The sequence below is a fragment of the Argopecten irradians genome, chromosome 3, assembly GCF_041381155.1.
Source record: "Argopecten irradians isolate NY chromosome 3, Ai_NY, whole genome shotgun sequence".
Classification (NCBI taxonomy): Eukaryota; Metazoa; Mollusca; class Bivalvia; order Pectinida; family Pectinidae; genus Argopecten; species Argopecten irradians.
In genome coordinates this window covers 1,708,733-1,715,631 of record NC_091136.1, presented here as the reverse complement: position 1 = coordinate 1,715,631, position 6,899 = coordinate 1,708,733, and the positions used below count along the sequence as shown (strand labels likewise).

Below are 6,899 nucleotides of genomic sequence, written 5' to 3'. Positions count from 1 at the left end.
TGATGATTTATGATTATAATAAATCATAAGTTGATTTTTATTCCTGACTTTGTTCTTTTATGGAGTAGTGCTAGGCTGGAACCGAATCCCTTATATATTACTTTTACTTGGCGATTGCTGAAATACGCAACCCGCGCAGAAAAGTTACATTGGTGTCAGAAGTGGGATAAACTGAGTTCCAGTGTCTAGTGAATCCATAAAAAGAACATTAAAACTGGTATATAAAAAATCACAAAATTGAATCTGAGATATTGAGTTAATCTATACTGAAATCATAAAAATCTGTAGAGATGTCCGATTCAGATTCTGAAGTAACATTCCGGATTAGGAATGATGGTCTGGATACCGAGAATGAAGAGGTTGATAATAGAGCTTCTCCAGAAATGGTTCAAAGTTCTGAAATTACACAAAATAGCAAAGATTTAGCTAATATTCTGATGGAGAATATAAACAAACAGTTTGATAGTTTTAGAGAAGACAATAGAAGGAATTTATGGGAACTCAATAGAGAGCTTAAACAAGAAATTAATAGTATACATGAACATGTAGAATCTTTAGAGTATAGAATTAATCATAGTCATAGGGAAAGGAATCCTTCTCATGAACACCAGAGTGCTAATGTTTGTAGTTCACCAGTGGCTGACATAAATGACAACAGTCGTGGATCACCTCATTTGAACACACGAAACACTGCACACAATACAAGACAGAGTTTAAAACCTCAACAATATTCTGGTGGAGAAAATCTAGAAGAATATCTGTCCCAATTTGAAATAGTAGCACAAATAAATGGGTGGGACTATCAGACAAAATCTCTCTATCTAGCTGGAAGCCTAAGTGGAAGTGCGAGAGCCATCCTCACAGAGCTCAATGCTCAAGGAGACCCGAGATTTTGATACCCTAGTTAGGTTACTTAATGTAAGGTTTGGGTCATTGGAACGCTCTGAAATTTACAGAGCTAGACTCTTCAAACAAGAGTTAAAGGGAAGGATGAGACACTCTCTGAGATGGCTCAGTCTATCCGAAAAATGACTCGCCAAGCATATCCTATGGCTGATGCATCAATGATAGATATCCTAGCATTGGATTACTTTATCGAGGCTATACCAGACTCTGATACCCGGTTACGGATCAGGGAACTGAGACCAAAGATCCTTAATGAAGCCGAAACGCATGCCATCAGGCTCGAGGCTCATAGGTTAGCTGATAAGCAAAGGAGTAAGGCAATACACATGATCTCTGAGGAAGATCGCACTGTGTGCCACACCCAAATGCTATATCCTGCTAAAATGGCAGATCAAGAGGGCATTGATATTGCGACATTGAATAAGTCCATACAAGCCCTACACAAAACTACCAAAAATTTGGTAGATCAAAGAAACTCAGGTTTCACTTCAAATGGACAAACTCCTAAACCTAGGAATAGGTGGAATGGGAATGGAAATGGTAACAACCAAGTGTTTAATCCATATTATGGAAAACAAACACAAAATGGTCAATTTACCCAAAACACAAATCAAAATAGAGTTCCAAATGCTGGTAACCAAAGATTTGATTCCCAAATTAGGAAAAGTTCCAGATTTGACACACATGACTATGGCACAAGTACTGGTTCAAATTGGAACCAAACACAGAGGTCAAGGTCAAATGTCACACAAAGGTCAAACTTTCACAACCCCTCCCACACTTCCCAGTCAAATGGTGGTAACTTTCAGTCACCTCCGATTCAGGGAAACTACTAGATACTGACTTCGAGGGTCGGAATTCAGTAGAAGAGGTGGAGAGACCTACAGATATTGTTGTGAGCAGCATAAATAATGATGATCACACCGGTTTGTTTGATTGTGCACAAATTAAAGACTTTGCACTTCCGCTACTAGTGGATACAGGTGCAACTGTAACCATTCTAAGCAATAACTGCTTCCAAAAATTGGGTATAAAGAACTCCAATGTAGAACCGGTCAAATTAAATTTGATAACCGCTACTGGGGATAAAACACCATTTATTGGAAAATGTAAGCTTGTTATTGGCTTAGGGAAACAGAAGTTGTTACAAGAAGTCTTGATAGCAGACATTAAACAACAGGGGATCATAGGTTTAGATTTTCTGACCACGCATTCTATTGATATCTTATTAAACAAGAATTGCTTGAAAATAGATGGAGACGAAATTCAATGTTTCCGATATCAAGCTGAAGCAGCAAAGCCAGCTTGTTGTAGAGTCTCATTATCAGAGGATATTATAATACCTCCAAATTGTGAGATGATTGTTACTGGAAAATTTAATGATCCAATTTGTAGACAAAATACAGCTGTTATTGAGCCTTCACCAGGATTCATGTCAAAACATGAGGTGTTAGTGGCCAAAGCTGTTGTAAACCCTAGTATGGGTTATGTCCCTTTGAGAATTCTGAACTTTAGCGATAATGAACGCAAAGTATACAAGAATTCTGTGGTGGCGACTATAGATACTATTGATGAAATTGTGGATCAAAAGCACGAAAATGTGCAAGTTAATGAAGTCACTGTGGAAAAACCACAAACTCATGTTATTCCGGAACATTTGAAGTCCCTCTATGAGCAATCTTGTGAATATCTGAATGAGAATCAAAGTGGTCAATTAAAAGAATTACTTATAAAGTACAAAGATAGTTTCTCAAAATCATCCCATGATTTGGGTATGACAGATCTTGCTGAACACAAAATAAATACTGGCTCAACTCCACCTATCCGACAACCGCCTAGGCGGGTTCCTCTAGCATTGGTTAAGGAGGTTGAGAAAGAGATAGAAGAAATGGCACAAAAAGGGGTAATCGAACCTTCCGATAGTCCATGGAGAACTCCAGTGGTCTTAATACGGAAAAAGGATTCTAGCCTAAGATTTTGCCTAGACTATAGGAAATTGAATGACGCAACTATCAAAGATAGTCATCCAATTCCTAGGATTGATAGTACTCTTGACTCACTATCAGGTCACAACTGGTTTTCAACCATTGACCTCAAAAGTGGCTACTGGCAAGTTAAGGTAGCATCTGAAGACAGACCCAAAACAGCATTTTCCATACCAGGGGGAGGACTTTGGCAATTTGTATCAATGCCATTTGGTCTTTGTAATGCCCCGGCAACCTTTGAAAGGTTAATGGAAAAAGTACTTATTCACCTTTCCCATGATATTTGCATGGTGTATTTGGATGATATAATAGTACTAGCCAAGACATTTGATGAACACATCAATAACCTTGACAAAGTGTTTGGAAGGCTTCAGGAAGCTAATCTTAAGATGCATGCCAAGAAATGTTTCCTATGTAAGAAACAGGTTTCATTTTTGGGCCACATTGTTAGTGAAGAGGGTATCTCTACCGATCCAGAAAAGATAGAGTCAGTCAAAAATTGGCCGATTCCTAATTCTGTTAAAGAGGTGAGACAATTCTTAGGGCTATGCTCCTACTATAGGAAGTTTGTCCAAGGATTTGCTACCATAAGTCAGCTAAACCACTACATAGTTGACGGATCAGTACCAAAAAGGTTTACCTGGTCCTTGGATTGTCAAAGTGCCTTTGACACATTGAAACGGGCATTGACAAGCTCGCCGATACTGGCATATCCAAGGTGCTGAAGGTGAATTCATACTGGATACAGATGCTTCTGACTCAGGTTTAGGTGCAGTCCTCTCTCAGCTACAAGATGGGAAAGAGAAGGTCATATGTTACTATAGTAAAATGTTCAGCAGATCGGAGAGAAAATATTGTGTGACACGTAGTGAATTACTGGCAATAGTAAACTCTATTAAACAATTTCACCACTATCTTTTTATGGGCAATATTTTTCTTGGTCAGAAGTGATCATGGCGCCCTTACTTGGTGAGATCAATTTTAAAAAACCCTGAAGGACAAATGGCTAGATGGTTTGAATTATTATCTGCTTATCAATTTAAAATTGAATATAGAGCAGGTAAAGCTCATGGCAATGCTGATGCCTTATCTAGGAGACCTTGTTTAGAGAGAAATTGTAGCCATTGTGACAAAGCAGAACAAAGGTATGATAATAAAAACCTGTTCTGATGAGGCTACAGATTACTATTTGTAGAGTTACAACAAGATCTCATAAAACAAACCATGCCAATGACTCTAGGGGAGACAACTCTCCAATGTCAAGATCCAAGGGTTCTGATCCAAACCAATATATGTCTGATATACCCAAGGCAGCAGCTAAGGGTTCCACACCGGGACATCCGGATGTATCTGAAACAGGAGAAAAGACTATTAATCTCCTACAAATTAAAGATAGTCAGAAAAATGATCCAGTCCTTAAAATTGTATGGAACTGGGTTAAACGTGGGGAAAGACCTAAATGGCCTGATATATCTCATTTAGTGAGAGCACCAAGTTTTATTGGATGCGATTTGATTCCCTCACTATAAGAGATGACATATTATGTCACAAATGGGAAACCATCCAAGGGGGACAACCCTTGTACCAAATGGTTATACCCAAATCCCTAACAGACTATGTGATGAAGCAGTTACACAATAGTGTGACTGCAGGTCATTTAGGGAGTAAGAAAACACTCTCAAAAGTGAGAGAGCGATATTTCTGGGACAGAATGTCGAGAGATATCAAACAGTGGATTAAAAGCTGTGACAAATGTGCAGCTAGAAAAACACCACCAAGATGGCCGAAGGGTCCATTACATACATACAATGTGGGTCTCCCTATGGAGAGATGGGCCATTGATGTATTGGGACCATTGCCTTTAAGCAATAAGGGGAATTCCTATCTCCTAGTAGTAGCAGATTACTTTACTAAATGGGTTAAGGCAATACCCATGCGTAATCAGAAAGCTACAACAGTTGCACAAAAATTCATAGATAGAATTGTTACCATTTTTGGTGTGCCTATGCAACTTCACTCTGATCAAGGGACAAACTTTGAATCAGATGTATTCCAAGAAATGTGTAGAATCTTGGGAATTGAGAAGACTCGAACCACACCATATAGACCGCAGTCTGATGGAATGGTTGAACGAGCCAACAGAACAATTGGAAATATGATCTCCTCATTTGTGGCAGAGAATTTAAGGGACTGGGATGAACACATTAACTTACTCATGATGGCTTACAGGTCATCTTCTCATGAAAGCACCGGGGTCTCGCCTTGTGAGATGGTGTTTGGTCGTAGCATAAATCTTCCTGTTGATCTTGTTCTGGGACAGGTTGTACCTGAAATGAACACGTGTACTAATTACACAACAACACTAAGGAAGCAAATGGATAAAATTCATGAGTTTGCTAGAGATAAAATTACACTCTCAACAAACAAAATGAAACTTGAACATGACCGAAACACTCAACTCAATCAATTCAAAAGAGGTGATCCAGTTTGGCGTTACAATCCTAAAAAAAGTGGTATTGGCTCCAAATTACGGTGCTCATGGGAAGGTCCATATGTCGTTATTGAGAAAATAAATGATGTGGTGTATAAAATCCAAAAATCTCCAAAGTCAAGACCTAAGGTAGTTCATCACAATTACTTGAAATTATATGAGGGTGATGAAAAACCAAAATGGCTCAAGAATTAGGGGAATAGTCCTTTAAATAAATGTAGACTGTTGTCTAAATTACTATTCCAATTATTTTTCTGTCTCAGCGATATCTGAACAATATAATTGCACTTTCTCTGCAATATGGATTTTGGAAAGAAGTCGTAAAACAGTATACCAGTGTACCACCTGTAATGCTACCTTCGGAAGACGGGATGACGGGATACAAGCACCAGTCTACACCAGGGGATATGAAACTCAATGGACGTGTCCGGACGCCAGGAAATTCCAGTGAAGGAAGTGAACTGTGGAAAACATGAACAATTATTCAATAATTATTGAATTATATCAAGATATTAATGTAAAGTTTTGTAAATATTAATTTAGTAATAATCAAATTATAGAGTATTATATTAATATATATTTTCTCATAATTATTGAGAAATTATAAATAATTATAACTATGTTATTGATAAATATAGATACTATGGAAGTGATATTCCTCATTGAATTATACAAGTAAGTTATATGTATATAAGATGTTGAATTGTAGGAATTATTTGTGTATTAAATTGAACTATTTTTTAAATGTATTCAATAATTCACCAGCGTGTACTATTTCCACATTGGAAATATGTGAGCAAATTTATGGCTGCAAAGACTTACCACAGTACTACCATACATGCATAATAGCTGCTAAATTGGTTGTTTTCTGATGTCAAGCACCTGTGTTAGTTACATGTTGTACAAGCTCATATCTTTTGTGTCGAGTTAAAAATGACATGAAAGGCCATGAATAGTAATTCTTAAAAATGGAAATGATTCGCAAAAGCGTGAACTACTGATAATTTCCTATGATATTACATTCGGAGTACGAATGTTTTTATAGGAAGGAAGGGGGGGTAGTGTTACGATCCGTAACCGGCAGAATAATTATACACAGGAATGTAAAACTTCATGACATCGTCATTTTTCCTATCAGAAACAAACGGGAGGCCTAGCCCCGATCTGAGAATGGCTTATAAACTCAGCTACACTCAATGTGATATGCGTGATTAATAAGACAGAGAATCGTAATTATATTCATTGATTGATATTGACATAATTGTATAGAATGTATATTTTGATTTACTATAATTACTGGCGTGATGAATATACTGTCGAACTAACTGACGATTTGAATCTTGTAGCGTTAACGTTAAGGAGTCAAGTATGGAGATTCGACAGATAAACGAAAAATGACACAAAGTATACATATAATTTTTATCAGGAAACATGTTATAAAATATGTTGTTATTATGGTTCATCGGAAGTCACCTGAACATGCTGCGAGATTGGTGTGTCATAAAACGTCCTATTCT

At 37.4% G+C, this 6,899-nt stretch overlaps 1 long non-coding RNA gene across 2 annotated transcripts; it reads right to left on the bottom strand.

Annotated features, from left to right (window-relative positions):
• Positions 1 to 244: 244 nt before the first annotated feature.
• Positions 245 to 6,236, bottom strand: LOC138317252 (uncharacterized). 2 transcript variants are annotated; one of them, XR_011207744.1, is made up of 6 exons: positions 6,216 to 6,236; positions 5,728 to 5,843; positions 5,105 to 5,218; positions 4,115 to 4,241; positions 3,532 to 3,677; positions 245 to 396 (listed from the first exon to the last, which is right to left on the bottom strand). It is a non-coding gene; the product is annotated as an uncharacterized lncRNA (long non-coding RNA). The 2 variants fall into 2 exon arrangements; XR_011207745.1 differs by having other exon boundaries at positions 5,740 to 5,843.
• Positions 6,237 to 6,899: the final 663 nt, after the last annotated feature.